At 37.2% G+C, this 16,861-nt stretch overlaps 1 protein-coding gene across 1 annotated transcript in view; it reads right to left on the reverse strand.

Moving 5' to 3' along the window:
- RGAG1 (retrotransposon gag domain containing 1) overlaps positions 1-8,781 on the reverse strand; it is a 96,897-nt gene extending 88,116 nt beyond the window's left edge. Inside the window, exon 1 of the mRNA XM_011984514.1 lies at positions 8,713-8,781. The gene's annotated coding sequence lies outside the window, so the exon portion shown is untranslated. The remainder of the gene's footprint in view (positions 1-8,712) is intronic.
- Positions 8,782-16,861: the final 8,080 nt, after the last annotated feature.

Raw genomic sequence — 16,861 nt, forward strand, 5'->3', positions numbered from 1 at the left:
CAGGAAAATGAAGACATACCTGTAAAGGATATTAAGAAATAGTAGCTAGTGAAGTAGAAAGAGAGCCAAGAATTGCACGGTGTCCTGGAAGCCAAGTGGAAGAAAAAAGTGTTTCAAGGAGAGAGTGATAAACTGTGTCAAATGGCGCTGTTGGGTGAAAAAAAAATGAGAATCGTAAAATGACCATTGAATTTAATACTGAGGAGATATTGTTGACCTTGATATGAATCATTTTGGTGGAGTGATGATGGCAAAAGCCTGACTGGAGAGGATTCAAAAGAAAATGAGAGGAGAGAAATTGGAACTAATGAGCAGCGACAACTCATTCCAGAATTTTTGCTCTAAGGAAGACAGAAATGGGGCTGTGGCTTGGGTGAAGAGAACAGATTTTTTAAACATTGAAGACGTTGTTCAATGAAAGAAAAATTGATGTCATGAGGGAGGAGTGAATGACTTGAGTAATGACCTTGATTAGGCAAAAAGAAATAAAATCTAGTGCATAAGTAGAGGAGTCAGCATTCAGTGGAATCCCAGACAGTTCGCTCACAGTGACAAGAGGGAAGGCAGAGTGTGTGGATACAAATACAAATAGGTTGGTGGGAGTTCTTTTCTGACAACTTCTATTTTCTCAGTGAAATAGGAAGCAACGTAGCAGCTGAAAGGGAAAATGTAGAAAGAAGTGTTGGAAGTTTGAGGAAAGGAAAGATGTAAAACAGTCATCCAGGAGCATTCAGGAATGAATGGATGAAACAACTGTAGTGAAGTTAGCAGATAGTACTAAGGGCCCATTTGAAGTTAGTGGTCATGAATCTAAGCAAGACTGGTTAGCACGGTTATAAGATTTTATCCAATCTCATTCAGGTGCTGGGGCAGGTTGGGAATACAGAGAGTAGGATTTAACAACGATTGGATGTCTGTTATTCAAATCACACGAAAGCAGAGAGAGCCCAGGGAAGCTAGGGTGTAAGCTAAATAGTGACTTTAAGGATGGATATAGAATCTAAGCTGAGCAAAGAAGAAAATGGAGACACTAGGGAGTTGAGGGTCAGCACTCTGTGGTTTAGCATATAATTGTTCTCTTAACTTCTATCATGTAAGGGCTGCAAAGTGTCCATTCTCGTTAGCAAGTCACTTTGTTAGCAAGTCACTAGTCACGTTGGAGTAGTGTTCTCATAATTGCATTTCTCAGAACCACTAGTCCCTCACCACCATCCCTGTCACAAAAATTTTTAAATCCAGTATACCCCATTAGTTTTTGGAGATTCACATTATCTGTTGACCTATTAAGGACTCTGAATATTCTTGCAGCCAGTAGACCACATTTGACTAATCCAGTGGTTTGTAACATTGCTTGTTCATGGAGCTCTTTACATAATACTGTCAACATTGATCCTCAGAAACTAGTACTCCATGGAATACATTTTGAGAAATGCTAGCTTAGGAAGCATGTTGGGGATTGGAAGCTGACTTTTAGGACAAAACCTTTGTTGGGCCAGAGTCACAGCAGCTTTTCTCCAAGACAATATGCATGGCAGGAGCCAACACATGTCCTCCCCAGGCCATCTCACTATTCCGCAGCTGAGCCAGTCCGCAGAGATTTCGGTTCTATCTCGGTTCTATCTAGTTCCCCTAAAGCCAAATAAACCTAATATTGTCAATACAGCTAATTCCCTAGTTTTCATTCAGCTGAAGTTTCCTGATGTTATATTTTCAATAATTCAAGAGATAGTATTGTCACAACGCACTGGAAGCAGTATGCGTATTTACTAACCACTTCCTTGTGTCAGGCACTATGCTTGGCACTTTGCATATATTACCTCACTCACTCTTTGCAATAATATTGTGAGAAGGTATATGTTATTAGAAAACACCCAGAAAGATCATGAGCAACTAATTTTCTTCAGAAATTTCTTGCCTGGAAGAAGGAAAATAGGTTCAGTCTGTAACAAGCAATGTGTTTTGCACAAACAGATTTGAAACCCTAGGAACATTCTTAGAATCAGAATGTTGGAGCCAAAAGGAACCTTAGAGATCAGTTTAAGATATTAGAGAGAGGTTATTGCATTCTCCCCAAAAGTTATTATGTAAATTGTCTCAGGAGAGCAGGATTAAGAAATCTTGCCATAACTGCCTTTGCTTTCATTTAAATTAAGTCATATGAAATGATATTGTCACATGAACTAAAGCATGCAGATCATGCTGCAAGAATGCAATATGGTGAGTGATTATTGGCTGGAATTGCAAATGAACATTTGGAGTTTATTCTGTATTTCAATGTCATGGAAGCCTGATTTCACCAGAAGGCAATGATTCTCAAACTTGAATGTGTATCAGAATTATTCCAGAATCTTGTTTTAAAATACAGGCTCCTGACCCTATCTTCAGATATACTAACTCAGTAGGCCTACTACAAGGACCAGGAAACTGACATTTTTAACTAGCTCCCCAGGTGTCACTCAGTGGACCCCCACAATAGGTGGCCCACAAACTGATCACAATCTGAGAAAGACATCCCTAGGAATATTTTATTCATAATTAAGGTGTGAGCAGGACAGTGTCAACTGGTCAGCTAGGGCAATTGCCCTGCAAAGACACTGATGTAGAGGTACAAGAAGTCCCTACTGCTTCTAGATTCCCATTTTTCTACAGAATCCTTGTCTTAATGTGATAATGAACTCCTAGAGACATCTTCCTTGTGACTTGATGCAGGGAGCTAAGGCTCGGGAACAAATACAGTAGGCACTACTGGGAATATTTCTGGATATGATATAAAGGTACATAAAACTTCACCCTATAAGCTCTTAGATGATTAGACATTCTTCTGTAGACTCAGAATATTGTGCTATACCATTATATTATGGTCACATATATAGTCAAGAAATTAGTATGGCTGGTAGGCTGTGGGATGCTTACACTCTAAATGGACCTTGGTCCTCAGGATCCATTCATCAGCTTCACAGGTTCCAAAACTCAATTTTGTCCATTTTAACCAGGGATTGATCAGGCTCTATGGGACAAATTTCACACAACCTAAACTTATAAGGCAATAATTTGGAAGCCAAAATGTCAATTGATTAATTCATCTTGATAAATCCCAGTAGGAAATCTACTTAGGAAACCAAATAAAGACAAAAGACTGTTTGTTTGGTGGGAGCAGCCTGCTTTAGTTAGTGGAAAGAGCCAGAGTTTTGGAGTCAGATAGGCTAAAGTCCCAGCTAGGCTATATGTAGTGGGTTGAATTGTGTCCCTGCCCCCAAAAGTTACATCCAACTGGAACCGCAAAATGTGAACTTATTTAGAATATGACTCTTTGCTGATGTATGTAAGATAAGGATTTCTACATGAGATCATCCTGGATTAGGGTGGGCTCTAAATCCAATGATAAGTGTCCCTATAAGAGACAGGGCACAGAGACAAGGAAGAAGCCCATCTGAAGACAGAGGCAGGGATTGGAATGATGCTACCACAAGCCAAGCAACACCTGGAACCGCTAGGAAGAGGCAAGTAACAGAATCTCCCCTAGAGCCTGTGTAGGGAGCATGGCCCTGCCAACACCTTGATTTTGAACTTCTGGCCTCCAGAACTGTGACAGTATAAATATCTGCTGTTTTAAGCCACCAAGTTTGTAGCAATTTGTTATGGCAGTCACAGTAAACTAATATACCACTCATTTCGTTTTATGGGCTTAAGTCACATAACCTCTCTGAGCCTCAGTTTTGTCATTTGAAAATGGAACTAATAATAGAACTCTATGATATCATAGAGTTGCTTTGAGGATTAAATAAGATAATTTATGTAAAGTGTTTGGCTCAGTGTAGGCACTAGTTGTATGGTGACTGTTATTACTGGTGAGTGAAGAGATAGTATATTATGTTGGGTGATCTGAAAAGATGGAGTCATGTAGTTTATTCAGTCTGTTGCATCCATCCATCATCCTATCAGAAAGCCAATAAATGTGTCAGTAGGCCAGGGCACAGAGTAATAAAAGCAACTTCTCTTTCTAATTATTTTCATTTTTCTTTCTATAATGGTCAAATAACTTGTTTGTACATGTCACAATATCATGAACCCCGTCTTAGTTATATGGACTTTCCCAGTCATAGCATTTCCAAGGCTACAGTTGTGTTTTCCACTGATTACATTTTAGAGCATTACTTCTTAATGACATATAGGGAGGTCTCTTATCTATCAGTAAATACTTTTCTGTGGGCAGCCAATCTCATTTCTACAGTGGGCAATTTCTTTGTCAGCTTAAGCCCCTGAGAATGGCATGTTTCTACCCTATCGGTTGACCTTAATTCTAGAGTTGGTGGCCCTATTCGCTCTCAGTCTGTAGCCCTCGGTCCATTTTTCAAAACTCCACAAATTCACAGTGCTGTGTCTACTTTCTCACCCACCTGTTTGTAAACAGAAAATTCCTTAGCTTCTGCATCTGACACTGCATTCCCATCCATATAGCCCCAATTAGTGTTACCTCTGGAAGGCTAAGGAGATCATGCCCTATTCATCCTTGTAGGTACTGCCTAGTGTGCTGCATGGCATGTGGTAAATATTTGTGGAGGTGATGAAAAACAATGGATAAATCTTGGCTCTAGAGTTGGGCAGACCTGGGTTGAAATACTAACTTCCTTTTCTGCTGGTTGTGGGGCCTTGAGCAAATTACTTCAGCTTTTGGTACCTCAGTTCCTTCATCTATAAAATTATGATAGTATATATCACTTAGGTGTTTTATAAGAATTAAATGAATAAATATATATAAAGCCCCCAGCACAATACCACATACATAGTGAATGTTTGGTAAATGTTAGCAATGTGTGGAAGACTATATAAAATAATGAATGAATGAATGTGCATTTTCAATAGGAAGTCATATAACTACAGGATATCTTTAGTGCCTGTAAGAGATCCAGGGAAGTATGAAAGAATAGTCAGTAAGAACTGGTAAATACTTCATTTATCATATTTCCTACCATGTGATTCTTACCATTAGGAGTACATGAAAGCTGAAGTTTTTCAGAACAAACCATTCACATTAAATGCATGGAAGGAAAATAACATCTCATATCATAACAGTAACAGTTGCCTAGCTTCTGGGAGTACTTCAGAATATGATTAAGTGTTGAAAAGTGTAGAGTTGTCAATAGAAGCTATTGCTAGCAGTTGTTTCAAATTAATTAAAAATACTGATTTCAGCGTTCTGGTTTTAGTACAGAGTATTTGAGTTATTATTGTTATTAGCGGGAGTCTGAGTCAGGAGGGTTAAATAGACAAATGACAACAGTAAAGGAAGTCAGATGAAATTTCACACATCGGGAGAGTTGCACAGGCAATGAAAGCAACTTTTACTTTATATGACAAGTTTAACTGTTAGTGTAGGGATGAGGGGAAAAAGAAGGAAGGAGAATTGATATGCCGCAAACCCATCCAAAGCTAGATTCTGCTCAGGATTCTGCACCATCAATGACTCTGTTATATATATTTTTTATTCCACAGCTCTCCAATCTCCCACTGATTCATTCATTCAGTAAAATATATCATGTGCCTACTATGTGCCAGGTACTATACTAGATGTTGGAGATATAGCAGCAAACAAAAGTCCTTGCCCTCCTGGAATTTACATTCTAGGAGGGGTCAGTACACTATGGTCCATTAGCCAAATCTAGCCTGCCCCCTGTTTTGGTAAATATAGTTTTATTGGAACACAGTCATGCTCATCTATGGCAGCTTTTGTATAACAATAATAGAGGTAGGTAGTTGTGTTAAAGACTGCGTGACTCACAAAGCCTAAAATATTTATTATCTGGACCTTTACAGAAAAAGTTTTCCAGCTCCTGTTTTAGCAGAAGGAGATAGATGATAAACAAATAAATAGATAAACATATATCATCTGGTAGTATTCAAAGTATAAAGAAATAAAACATGGAAGGCAGATAGAAAATGGCGAGAAGGCACTTGCAATACTGAATATGGTAGTCAGAGAAGATTTTACCAAGTTGGATATTTGATCCATCACCTGAAGGACGTGAATATGTCAATATCTGGGTTGTATACAGCATTATGGGCCATTATGAGGGGTTTTGTTGTTACTGAGTGTCAGATGGGAAGCCATTGGAGGAGTTTTGAGCAGAGGAATGACATGATCTGACATTCACATAATAAAATTATCCTGGTTCCAAAAAGCAGTGAGAGAATAATAGACTTAAGTGATGGTGGGAAGAACAGAAGCAAGGAGAACAGTTGGGAGGCTAGTGCAATATAATCCAGGAAGCAGATCATTGTGATATAAACCAGGATAGTAGCAATGAAAAAATGGTCAGATTCTAGATATATTCTGAAGGTAGAACCAGTAAGATTTGCTGATCAAATAAATTTAGGATATGAAAGAGGGAAAAATCAAGATTGATTCCTAGGTCTTCTGCCTGAGCAACTGGAAGAATGAAATTGGTATTTAGGGAGGTGGCGAAGACTGTGAGGAGCAGATTTTGTGAGTGCAGCAGGTTTTATTGGGGGTGGTGGGCAGGGGCAGTTTTGAACATGGTAAGTTACTATTACTATTAGGTAAGATACCTGTTAGGCATGCAAGTTGATATGTCCAGCAGGCAGTTGGGCATAAAAGTATGGAGATACAGATTTGTGACTCATCAGCAAATAGATAGTATATTAAGCCACGAAGATCAGAGCATCACTAAGAAGATAAAGGACAGAAGAGATCTTAGGCTTTAAACCTTCCTCTACCTTTCAACTCCAGAAGTTAGTCCATGACAAAATCCTGTCAATTCTTCCTATATAATGTCTCTCAATTCACCATTTTCCTTCCATTCCCACTGCTACCATTATAGTCCAGGATCTCACCTTGTCTTACTTGGCTTTTAAAATAGCCTCCTAACTGGTTTCCTTGCTTCCAAACATCAACTTGAAACTCATCATCTCATTTGTCCTTCCCCTCCAAAAAAATCTTTCTACTTCTCCTGGGCTCTCTATCTTAGAGAATGGCATCACTATTCATAAGCATTTGCTCAAACTTGAAAATTTGAAATCCTCTTTGTCACCTCCCTTCTACTCTCCATTGTGCAATTCCATTAACAAACCCTGACTTTCTTACCTTCAAAATATAACTCAATTCTGCCCACCATTCTCTGTCTCTGTTACTATCAATCTAGTTCAAGATAACATCACCTCCCATCTAGACAACAGTAATAGCCTCTTGACTACTCTTCTTCCCTCTAGTTAATCTTCCATATGGAAACCAGTGGAATCTTTCTAAAACAGTGCTATGTATATTTTGCCTATCTATTCTGTAGGTCCACAGAATAAAATTCAACAGCCCTTCATCATTTGCCCATAACTTTTCCTTCCAATGGTATCTACTATGGCTTCTCTGGAAATTCCCTTCATTTCATCCCTGTGACCTTGTCAGTGGTCTTTAGACCCACCATGACCACAGTGTGCCCCAATACCTAGTACAGACCTTCCCAAACATATTACAAGTGTCTAAGCCTATGAGATTTCTCCTCTCTCCTCAGCTGAGCCCAGAGGCAGTGCTGTTGAAACTCCTAGGATGCTTGCCTCTAGATGTCAAACTGCTTCCTCCATTCATCCTAGTGTGCTTTACAAATACTATGCTTTTCTCTGCATGCCATGACACAATAAAGGTTGTGAAGGACTGCTTTAATGCACACCATTCCCACGGTTTGGAAAGTGCTGCTCCACTCTCTTCTCTAAGTTCTAAGTACCCTTCTATGCCAAATTCAAGTCTCACCTTTCTCATAGAGCGGTCTTTGATGCTACATGTCCAGCATCAAAATTCTTGTACGATGTGACCCGACCACTCAGTTGGCACTTAGTATATGTGCTGCTATTTAACTTTTTATGGTGAGACCTTATCTCATTGTGTTGTCTGTTGCTTAAGAGCAACAATTTTTATACCGACTTTTGCAGCCAGTGCCTTAACATACAGCAAGACACTCAGTATATTTGTACAATATTAATGAATAAACAAATTAATGAATAGATAAATTCCATCAGATGATGCAATGGACAAGAACATTAGATTCAGAATCAGAGAATCTGGATTCTAGTCCAATTTGCCACTAGATGGTTGTGTGAGACTTCAGGAAAGTTGCTTGCCTTAGTTGCCTCATTCACAAAATAGGAACAATACTTCCCATTGTGACTTCCCAAGTTGAGATGGGATAATTTATGGAAAAAATATTTGGCAAATGAAAAGAGCATGTCGTTTATGAGTGATGCCAAAGAAGGCAGTGTGGAGGATAAAGAATGAGCTCAAAGAAGCTGCAGAAAACATTAGAGGATTCATGGGTGAAAAAAAAAGCCAAAGGGGTAAGGGAAATTTGCTAGCAAAGTAGACTTGCCCAGGAGTGATTGAGAAAGGATGATGAACACAGAAGAAAGAAAAATCAAGTTTCTGTTGAGAAGCAATATAACACAGCCACTAGATCCAGACTGCCTAGGTTCAAAGCCTGGCTCTGGCACTTAACCAGCTGTGTGACCTTGAACAAGTTACTTAACATCTCTGAACCTCAGTTTACTCATGTGTATTATGGGGGTAATAATAACGCCTATTTTCAGAGAGGTGTTATAAGATGTAAAGGAGTTAATATTTATAAAGTGCTTAGAGCAGTGCAGACCAGTGCCTAGCATATAGAGCATTATAGAAGAACATGTTAGATAAAATAATAATCTTCTCCTTACCAGGCAATACTCCAATCCTCATGGCTGGCACTTTCTCCTGGGACCTGGAGCAGGGCTCACGAAAGTTCTGACTTGCTCTCCAGTGGACACGTCTCCTTTCCACATTCCAGAACCCAGTCCTCTGAGCTTAGCCTATCTCACTGCTCAAAGGACACTATGTTTCCCAGCCTACAAAGTTTCTTTTCAATTCTTCAGCCTTTTTCAAAACCCAATAGAGTTCCTTGTGAGAACAGATAGGAGTGAATTCCATAAGCTCCCAGAAGCAAATACAGACAGTATAATCTAATCTTTTAGAGCAATGGCTTTGTAATCAAGCAAAAGAGAGTTTGAATCAGGGCTCTGTAAATGACCAACTGGGTGACCTTGGACAAATCCAAGGCCTGAGCCTCAGCTTGCTTGTCTTTAAAATGAGGCCTCACAGGTGGTTGTCAGGATCAAATGAGAAAATGGACATGATGCATTCAGTATAGGGCCTGGCATGTGGCAAGCACTCAGAAAGTGTTAGCTCTTATCATTAATAATTCCTAGGATTATGGGTCTCGATTTTCCCAACTCTAGAATGTAATTTAATAGCACTATAGCTCTTATCCACTATTCCTCTGTCATCTCAATTTGACCCTTCCAAACTAAAAAAGTGCAAAAAAATATTCTTGGAGTGATAAGTTGACAACACTCTGCATTTTACACTCCATTTGAGGTTTATGCCCAGTTCAAAAGAGTTACAGAGAAAGAACCCGCAACTCTAAGTATGCTTTAGATTTCCATATGTCTGTAAATGCCTCAAAGACTGCAGTGGTCCTCTTAGCCTAGGGTGGACATCAAAATCACCTATTTTTATTTTTAATTTCATTAAATATGATTCTTCTGAAAAAATGGCAAAGAAAAAATTTTTGTTTCAAAATCCTTGCCTTTACCCTAGAAATGATACTCCTCATGAAGCAAATGTCCAATGGGGAGACAGTGGGCCAGGCAAGTATATTTTGCAAAAGTTATCCAAGTCAGTGTCATAAGCACCCCTGATGTGAGAGAGGGACTGGAACATGCATTTGGAGGATGAGGCCAGGGTCTCGCCTTGAGAAGAAATCCAAGAAGGGCAAGTATAACCATTCTGCCTCCCACACAATGTGGGTGTGTAGAAACATGCCCTGCACCCACAGGGAAAAGCATAGTATTTTCTCCTCCGTGCATTAATCACAGAGGATTTCCCTCCTGTGATTGATGATACAAGCATCATCCTTGACACATCAGTTGGAGAACTGTACTCAGTGAGAATACAAGATTCATCCAGCTTTGAAAATGTAACTATATCTAACAACTGGATTAAATATATTTTATGCCTAAAGATCTAATACTATTTAATGCCTACAGCAAGGAAGAATGATTACCAAATAATTTAATTATTTTTGGTTTACACATCTGTCATCAAAGCTAATCGTTTGCTGGCAGAAACTGACCATTTGGTCTTGACCATGATCACTAATGAGTGTACTTGCATTTCATATCAAGAAATCAGTCTCTCAAATGCTTCTAATCAAATAAATTAAAAGCTGAAATATTTTTTAAAAGTGTAAAAAGGCACAATTTATAAGATTTATGAAGCGGTTACTTTTTCTTTTCTGATTTTATGTATATATATCACTCAACACTTGCTGTGCAACATATTAGATACACCTACATTACTTTGGAGGACCACCAAACACTTGATTTTCCCATGTACTTATCTAAAAATTTTATTAAATTTTCATTTAAATCTTTCAAAAATAGAGTGTTAAGTTTCATGTATATGTGTGATCTATACTAATAGATCTAAGCTAATGTATACATACTCAGTTCTCATTTTTCTATTTGCAAAATTCAAACTAATGAATTGGTTTGAAAAAAGAAGACAGAAATGAAGAATTTTGAAAAGTAATTCTCAAAAATGCTTAAAAATAGATGCTAAATTCATTGAGCTACTCATTTCAATATTTTAATATAAGAATGCAAAATTTATAACGTAGTAGTTAGGTACACAGACTCGAAAATCAGGGAGAAGTGATTCCATTTTCCTTCCGCTCTCTTGCTAACCATGCAACCTCAGGCAAGTAACTTCATTCTCTGAGCTTTAGTTATCCCATCTGTAAAATGAGAATAATAATATTATATGTCATAAGGTTGATGTGGGCGTTAAATATAATACATACAAAATATTATTATTTTTTCCTCTCAAAATTATTTTTAATTGACAAATGATAAGGTGTGTATATATATATATATGATGTAAAATGTGATGTTTTGATCTATGTATATATTATAGAAAGATTCAATCAAGCTAATGAACATATCTATCACCTCACTAATTTATCATTCTTTTGTGGTAAGAACACTAAAAAGCTATTCTTTTAGCAATTTTGAAATATACAATACATTATTATTAACTGTGGTTACCATGTAGTGCAATACATCACTAAAAGTTATTCCTCTAGTTGGCCAGGCCTAGTGGCTCACGCTTGTAATCCCAGCACTTTGGGAGGCTGAGGCAGGTGGATCACCTAAGGTCAGGAGTTAGAGACCAGCCTGGCCAACATGGTGAAACCCCATCTCCACTAAAAAAAATACAAAATCAGCTGGGTGTAGTGGTACATGCCTGTAATCCCAACTACTCAGGGGGCTGTGGCAGGAGACTCGCCTGAACCCAGGAGGCAGAGCCTGTGGCAGGAGACTCGCTTGTGAACCTAGGAGGCGGAGGTTGCAGTTAGCCGAGATAGTGCCACTGCACTCCAGCCTGGGCAACAGAGTAGGACTCCATCTCAAAAACAAAAACAAACAAACAGAAAAAACGTTATGGTCCAGTCTCACTGAAATTTTATATAATTTGATCAACATCTTCCCTTTCCCCAACCCTCCTCCTCCCCACTAACCTCTGGTAACCACCTTTCTGTTCTTTGTTTCTATGAGATCCACTTTTTAAGATTTCACATGGGAGATGACACAATATTTGTCTTTCTGTGCTTGGCTTATTTCACGTAGCATAATATCCTCCAGTTCCATCCACGTTGTTTTGAATGATAGAATTTTCTTATTTTTTAAGGCCATATAGTATTCCATTGTGTATAGGTACTACATTTTCTTTATCCATTCATCTGTTGATGGACATTTGGGTTGCTTCCACATCTTGACTATTGTGAATAATACTAAAATGAACATGGGAGTGCAGATATCTCTTTGACATACTGATCTCAATTCCTTTGGATTTATACCCAGAAGTGGCATTGCTGTATCATACGGCAATTCTATTTTTAGTTTTTTGAGGAACCTTTATACTATTTTCCAAATGGTTATACGAATTCACCTTCCAATCAACAGTGTGCAGGGGTTCTCTTTTCACCATATTCTCACCAACGCTTATCACTCATCTTTTTGATAATAGACATTTTAACAGATGATACCTCATTGTGGTTTTACTTTGCATTTCCCTGATGACTATAGATGTTGAGCATTTTTTTTCTCATATCTGTTGGCAATTCACAACTCTTAAGAAATGTCTATCCAAATCCTTTGCCCATGTTTTTAAATTTAGAAAAAATGTTTAGAGACAGAGTTTTGCTCTGTTGCCCAGGTTGAAGTGTGATGGCACAATTACAGCTCATTGCAACCTCCAGCTTCCGGACTCAGGAGATCCTCCCACCTCAGCAACCTGAGTAGCTAGGACTACAGGTGTGCACCACCACATCCTGCTAATTAAAAAGTAATGTGTAGAGACAGGGGTCTTGCTTCGTTGCCCAGGCTGGTCTTGAACTCTTGCTTTGCCCATTTTTTAATCAGGTTGTTTTCTTGCGATTGAATTGTTTGATTTCCTTATATATTTTGGATATTAGTCCCTTGTCAGATGTATGTTTCCCAGTATTTTCTACCAATCTGTGAGCTGTCTCTTCACTCTGTTAATTGTTTCATTTGCTGTGCAAAAACTTTTTAGTTTGATGCAATCTCATTTGTCTAATGTTGCTTTTGTCGCCTATGTCTGTGCTTTTGTTGCCTCTGATTTTTCTTGTTGCCAAGAAATCATTGTCCAGACCAATGCTGTGGATCTTTTCCCCTATTTTCTTGTAGTAGGTTTACAGTTTCAGGTCTTATGTTCAAGTTTATTTATTTTGAGTTGGTGAGAGATAGGGGTCTAGTTTCATTCCTCTCCATGTGGATATCCAGTTTTCCCAACACCATTTATTGAAAAGACTGTCCTTTCCCAATTGTATAGTCTTGGCGCCTTTGTTGAAAGTCAATTTATCATAAATACTTGGGTTTCTTTCTAGGCTTTCTATCATGTTCCATTGGTTGATATGTCTGTCTTTATGCCAGTATCTTGCTGTTTTGATTACAATAGTTTTATTTAATATACAGTTATCTCTTGGTATCCATAAGTGATTGGTTCCAAGATGTCCCACATATAATAAAATCCACAAATGCTCAATTTCCTGATATAAAGTGGAATAGTACTTGTGTATGACCTATGCACATCCTCCTGCACACTTTAAATCATCTCTAGATCATTTATAATACCTAATACAATGTAAATGTTATGTGAAGAGTTCTTATACTATATTGTTTAAAGGGAATAATAACAAGAAAAAAGTCTGTACATGTACTGTACAGACACTTTTTTGGTAATATTTTTGATCCACAGATGGTCAAATCCACAGGTTCAAAACCCATGGATGCAGAGGGCTGACTGTATGCTGAAATCAGGGAGTGTGATGCCTCACCCTTGTTCTTTTTACTCAAAGTTGCTTTGGCTATTAAGAGTTTTTCTGGTTCCATATGAATTTTAGGTTGTTATTTTTGTGAAAAATGACATTGGAATTTTGACAGGAATTTCATTGAATCTGTAGATCACTTTGGGTGGTATGGAAATTTTAATAGTACTAATTATTCCAATGCATGAGCATGGGATATCTTTCCACATATTTGTGTTTTCTTCAATTTATTTCATCAATATTTTATAGTTTTTACTATACAGATCTTTCACCTACTTGGTTAAAGTTACTTCTAAACATTTTATTTTTTGATGCTATTATAAATAGGATTTTCTTAGTTTCTTTTTTAGATAGTTCATTGTTAGTATATAGAAATACTACTAATTTTTGCATATTTTGTAACCTGAAACTTTACTGAATTTGTTCATCAGTTCTAACAGATTTTGGTAGGGTCTTTACGGTTTTCTTTCATTCTCAAGTACACATAGAACACTCTCCATGATAGATCATGTTAGGCCACAAAATATATCTTTACAAATTTAAGATTGAAATTATATTATTTTCTCTGACCACAATGGCATGAAAGTAGAAATCAACAACAGGAGGAACCTTAAAAAACTCATAAATATGTGGAAATTAAACAATATGTTCCTGTACAATCAATGAGTCAAATAACAAATTCAAAAGGAAACTTTGAAATATGTTGAGATAAACAAGAACGGAATGGAATAAGAACGGAAACATAACATTCCAAAATTTATGGGATGCAGCAAAAGTAGTCGTAGGAGGGAAGTTTATAGCAATAAATGCCTGCAACGTAATAGAAGAAAGCTCTTAAATAAACAATCTAACATTACACCTCAAGGAACTAGAAAAAGAAGATCAAAGTAAGCCCAAACTTAGCAGAAGGAAGGAAATAACAAAGATTAAAGCAGAAATAAACAAAATAGAGATGAAAAAAATTAGAAAACATTAACAAAACTGAAAGTTTGTTTTTAAAAAAGATAAAATTGACAAACTGTTAGCCAGACTAACAAAGAAAAAAAGAGAGAAGACTCAAATAAACAAGATCAGAAATGAAAGAGAAGACATAACAACTAATACCACAGAAATACAAAATATCATAAGATACTACTATGAACAACTATACACAAGTAAATTGGATAACCTAGAACAAATGGATGAATTCCTAGAAAAGTGCAACCTACCAAGACTAAATCAGAAGACATATAAAAGTTTTACAACAATGCCTGGCATTGTAGTAAGTGAATAATAAATGCTATAAGTTTTGTTAATATTTCTACCAGAATGTAAGCTTCATGGTGGCAGTTTTTTTTTCCACCTTCTCTGTTTGGTTCTCAGTGGCTAACACAGTGCATGTTCAATAAATATTTGTTGGGTGAATTAATTTATGTGACAGCTATCTATCTGAAAGTCTTAGGGGAACTGCTTATTAATTATGCCACTGCTTCTAATCACACTTGGCAGCTGCATGAGTAACTCAAGGTGAAATTTTTAGAGGCTTTCTTGAGAAATAATTCACATACCATATGCTCTCTCCATTCAAAGTGTTGAATTAAATGGCTTTTAGTATATTCAAAGACTTGTGCAAACATCACCATAATTAATTTTCGAACATTATCATCACCCCACAAAGAAACTCCATGCCCATCAGTAGTCACTCCCATTACCTGGCAAACCCTCTCTCCACCCCACCCCTAGGGCACCACCAACGACTTCCTGCCAATATAGATTTGCTTATTCTAAACATTTCTTATGCATAGACTCGTATAATAGATGGGTTTTGTGACTAGTTTCTTTCATTTAGAATAATATTTTCAAGGTTCATTATATGTTATAGAATGTATCAGTATTCCGTTCATTTCCATTGTATGGATAGACCACCATTTGTTTATCCATTCATCAGCTGGTGGATATTGGAGTTGTTTCCACTTTTTGGCTATAATGCAACCATGAACATTCATATCCAAGTTTTTGTGTGAACATGTATTTTCATTTATCTTAGGTATATACCTAGGAGTAGAATTTATGGGTCATATAATAACTCTATGTTTAACTCTTTGAGAAAATGCCAGACAATCTTCCACAGAGGCTGTACCATTTAATATTCCCTTTAGGTTCCATTTTCTCCTCATCTTTGCCAATACTTGTTATTATCTCTTTTTAAAAAAAAAAAAAATTATAACCACCCTAGAGGGTATGAAGGGGTATCTCATGGTGGTTTGGGTTTGCATTTCTCTAACAATTATGCTGAACATCTTTTTCTTGTGCTGATTGGCTGTTTGTATATCTTCTCTGTAGAAATGTACATTCAGATCTTTTGCTTTGCCCGTTTTTAAATTGGGTTGTCTTTTTTATTGAGTTGTGTAAGAATTATATATTCTGGATACAAGTGCTTATCAAACATGGTTTGCAAACACTTTCACATCTTATTCTCTGGGTTGTCTTTTCATTTCCTTTGATTCATTAAAATTTTTAATTATGATTTAGTCAGTTTATCATTTTTTCTCTTATTGCTTATGCTTTTTGGTGTCCTATTTAAGAAAGTATTGCCTAATTCAAAGCTATGAAGACTTACATTTATGTTTCCTTTTAATAGTGCTATAATTTTAGCCTTACATTTGGATCTTCACTCCATTTTGAGTTAATTTTTGTATATAGTGTGAGGCAGGGGTCCAACCTCATTCTTTTGCATGTGAAGATACAGTTGTCTCAGCACTATTTGTTAAAAATACTCTGTTTTCCTCGTGGAAATGTCTGGGTGCCCTTGATGAAAATCTATCAAACATAAATGTAAGAGTTTATCCCTGGACCCTTCATTCTATTCCATTGAATTGATCTATATGTCTATCCTTAAGTCAGTACCATACTGATTGTTGCAACTTTGTAGTAAGTTTTGAAATTGGGAAGTGTGCATCCTCCAACTAATGTCTTTTTTAAGATTGTTTTGGCTATTCTGGAGCCCTTGCATTTCCGTATGAATTTTAAGATCATCATGTCAATTTTTGCAAAGAAGCCACTGAGATTTTGACAGGGATTGTGTTGAATCTATAGATTAGTTAGAGTAGTATTGCTATCTTAACAATATTGTCTCCTGCACACAATGAACATGGAATTTCTTTCCATTTACTTATGTTTTCTTCCACTTCTTTCAAAAATGTTTCATAGTTTTCAGTGTACATTCTTATACTTTCTTGGATACATTTATTCCTATTTTATTCTTTTGATGCAATGAAATCCTTTTCTTTTCTTTTTTGAGACAGGCTTTCACTCTGTTGCTCAGGCTGGAGTGTAGCGGTGCGATCATGACTCACTGCAGTCTCAACTGCCCAGGCTCAAGTGATCCTCCTGCCTCAACCTCCTGAGTAGCTGGGATCACAGGGTGTGTGCCACCATGC

This window comes from Mandrillus leucophaeus, unplaced genomic scaffold, assembly GCF_000951045.1.
Source record: "Mandrillus leucophaeus isolate KB7577 unplaced genomic scaffold, Mleu.le_1.0 Scaffold269, whole genome shotgun sequence".
In the NCBI taxonomy this organism is placed as follows: domain Eukaryota; kingdom Metazoa; phylum Chordata; class Mammalia; order Primates; family Cercopithecidae; genus Mandrillus; species Mandrillus leucophaeus.